The sequence below is a fragment of the Momordica charantia genome, assembly GCF_013281855.1.
Source record: "Momordica charantia cultivar OHB3-1 chromosome 2 unlocalized genomic scaffold, Mcharantia_2.0 BLBB01000002.1, whole genome shotgun sequence".
Taxonomy (NCBI): Eukaryota; Viridiplantae; Streptophyta; class Magnoliopsida; order Cucurbitales; family Cucurbitaceae; genus Momordica; species Momordica charantia.
The window spans coordinates 6,074,013-6,077,824 of NW_028275160.1; the positions used below are offsets into that span (position 1 = coordinate 6,074,013).

The window sequence follows — 3,812 nt, forward strand, 5'->3', positions numbered from 1 at the left end:
TATTCTCAGCATGATCAGACAGACACTCATTGCGGGATGATGACTCACTCACCTGACTGAAAAAATATGGACAAAAAAGGTTTAGCTAAGGGCATTCATCGCCAAACTAAATGATGGAATAACATATGACATAAAAATGGGAAAGCAAATAATAGTGAAACCTTTTCTCGAATAAAGAAAATGAGGGTTAAAATGGTCTGCTCAGGTAGATGATTCTTGGAGGAATCTTAATGAGCTATACATAAACAATATCCACGAGAATTAGCATGCAGTCACGGTTTTTGACTATTAACCATTTCATAAGTATCCCCAAGGAAAGGTTTAAAAAGATTTCAAAGTTCAGGCATGATAATAATAATACATAGAAATAGGCGATGATTCTGTACTTGATCAGGAAATTTCAAATTATGAACCAGAAGTAACATACAACGACCCCGTGGGGGGAAGGATCAATTATTACAAAACTTACATGGACATCACTAAGTATGATCGCCCTCACATGCATACATCAACAACATGTAGATCTGCCAGATCCAGCAAGTGGGACTATTCCATTATTGATCACCACCATTGAAAGAATCTTAATGAGCTATACATAAACAATATCCATGAGAATTAGCATGCAGTCACGGTTTTTGACCATTTACCATTTCATAAGTATCCCCAAGGAAAGGTTTAAAAAGATTTCAAAGTTCAGTGAAAGGCATGATAATAATAATGATCACCACCATTGAAAGAGTCACATCCTAAAGCACAAAATGAGGCATTAACATGAATAAAGTATTAGTACCAAAAATTTCACAAACCTCTACCATTTTCTGAAGTGGTTAAAAAATAAGAACAGGAAGCGTGGCCATTGATGTGACCTCTAAATCTAAACCTATATATTTGTGCATCATTGTCCAACAGTATTCAGGGTCCTTTTATTTATTATTATTATTATTTTTTTTTTGGCTATAATGAGTTTATTTTATTTATTTATTTGTTTTGATAACTGGGATTCAGAGCTTGGCTCCCCTATATTAAGAGGCATTCGTGTCCGCCCTAAAGCCCGGACCTAGCTAGGAGATATCAAAGGTTTTTGGTATCAGTTTATCAGAAGGTTCTCGAACTTGAAATCTCTAAACCAGTATGTTTTGTCCATTAGACCCTTGGGGCTGGCTTGAATGTGTTTATGTGCAGAAAGTTGGAAATGGGAGGGAGGGACAGAGGGGCGCAATTCTTTAATTACAAGAAAGTAAGCTATAACTAAGACGATACATTGGATAAGAAACACTGAGACGATACATTCACAAAAAAAAAAAATAATAATAATAATAATAATAATAAAATAAAATAAAGGCCGTGACAAGGTCTACCTACCCCAAAAAGGACGGATACAAGAAGAACCTCCAATCTAACCCGATTTCATAAGTCTGAGTAATTACAAGATAACTCGTGTTGAGCGCCCCAATTAGAAACTGTAAATTGTACAAGATCACAAAAGTATATACTAACAGTATATGAAACCAATAAGTTGAAGTGATTATCAGTGCATTCGAGAATGAAAACAATAAGTCAGATCAAGATGTTGCATCTCAAGTAAACGCCAAAACAAAAAGAATAACTAATCTCTCTGGTCCATCTTCCTCTTCATAATCTTCCTCATTTACTACCCTTCAATCAGAAAGTAGAAGGGAAGAGGGGCGCATGAACGACCTTTGCAAATAATGATACCAATATCTTAATGCACAATGAAGTTCATAACGTACTCCACAACAACATGAAGTTAATTCCGATTGGAGTGCATGACATGGAAGGCCAGTGCCATAAACGATGACTGTTTGATGACGAGATACTTATATGCTTTCTCCCTCAACTAATAATCACACAATCTACTGAAAATGATGCCTCAATTAAGTCTTCAACCACTGACAAAACAAAAGCAAAAATACCTCAATCGATGAAGAAAGTAACTTCTGCAAGCTTGTCTTGAAAATAGCCTTAATGCGTTGATCATACTCATCCGTGGGCTCAATAATCCTTTTCGATATCCTCTGCAATTCGTATTTTAGATCAACAATGTTATTCCGCGTGGAGCGCCATTTCTCTAGAGATTCCAAATTTGTATATTGCTTAGGGTTCGGAGTGGACTCTCCTTCAACTAGAGAACGTAATAAACTTTCATCGAAACGAACAGAAACTAGTGTGCAAAAATTCGATGGCAAAAATAAATGCGTGAGTTACCGTTTACGAACCAGAGAAGAAAAAGGAGCAGGTCAAGATGCTTCAGCATTAGAGGAAGAAGACGCCATTTCTGAACCTCTCTTGCAGAGCGACGAGCAGAGTATTCGGTTCAGCGCGCCTAACAAGATACTGGGAAATTGCCAGTAGAATTACAAAACAACCGGAAATATTTTATCATAAATTTTTTGTTTTAAAAAACCCGGGAAGAAATGCCCTCCAAAGATATTAGGAAATACCATAAATGCCCTTCGACTCATATAAATGGTTTTCATCTGGGGTTTTAAACATATTTTTTTTAAATAATGTTTCTTCTAAAAGTCTCTCCAAACATATATTATCCACTCAATTATTTCTAATAATAATGCTTGGAATTAGTTGGTTGGTGATATGGCAATACATGTAGTTTTTTTAAGAAACTACATGCACACTTGACTTTTTTTTCCTACTAAATCTCAATATATCGTCCATTGAAGAGACAACTGTTTTTTTTTTCAAAATTTACTTAGCTCATGTGTAGCATCCCAATATTTTTTTCAATTAAACTTTAAATTGAATTTAACTACAAAATCTTAACAAACCAATTATTAAGACATCTATTTTTAAAACAAACATTAAATTAAATTTAACTAAAAAATCTAACAAATGAGTATAAAAAAAAAAAAACCAAAAAGAAAAAATGAAGAAGGAGGAAATAACTATTTTGAAAGCAGGGCAGGGATCGATTCTTTACCATGACCACCGTAGACCAATTGAAAGGGATGTAGCGCAGTTTGGTAGCTCCTTTTGTTTTGGGTACAAAATGTCACGGGTTCCAATCCTGTCATTCCTACCTATTGCTTCTCCTCAGAACGAGGGATCCATTGAGATCAATTCAAATTGGACATACAAAATCTTTCATTGTTCAAGTTCTTTCACATGGGTACAAAAAGAATCATTTTCTTTATAGTCGTATCTACTTTAATAAGAAAGCGCTCTTAGTTTAGTTCGGTAGAACGTGGGTCTCCAAAACCCGATGTCGTAGGTTCAAATCCTACAAAGCGTGATTCTGTTCTTGTTAGGTCTTGTTGAGGGATTAGTAAATTGATAGGCTATAAAAGAAATCGATTAGGAAAATATCGATTAAAAAAAGTACCTTAAATTAATTTAACTAACAAAATCTTAAAAACCAACCAACAAAAAAATTAATTTATCTAATTATCATTGAGCATTTTAAAATTTAAATATAATTTTTTAAAAAATAAATCACATGATATCTTGGATTCTAGTCAAATGTACGCTTGTTCCATTATCATCAATCTAATGAAGTGTTTGAGTCATCGATTTCCAACGGGTAAATCACTCACGCTACGTTTTCCTTTTGCCACTTTGGTGAAAATTTACATTCTGCTTATGACACTCATACTTGAGTTCTAAGCCTTCACATAACAATTTTTCATCATCGTTTTCTATTTTTTCATTACTATTTATGGGAAGATATCATTTGATTTAATTTATTTTATGATGGATTTAATTTATATTTTGAATGCTTCATTAGTTAAAATGATTTTTAAAATTTAGTTATTTTCAGATTTTGCTAATTTGTTTTA

At 33.7% G+C, this 3,812-nt stretch overlaps 1 non-coding gene across 1 annotated transcript; it reads left to right on the top strand.

Moving 5' to 3' along the window:
• The first annotated feature begins 3,194 nt into the window (after positions 1-3,194).
• On the top strand, positions 3,195-3,268 carry TRNAW-CCA (transfer RNA tryptophan (anticodon CCA)). Its single transcript has one exon. It is a non-coding gene; the product is annotated as a tRNA-Trp (tRNA).
• The last annotated feature ends 544 nt before the right edge of the window (positions 3,269-3,812 follow it).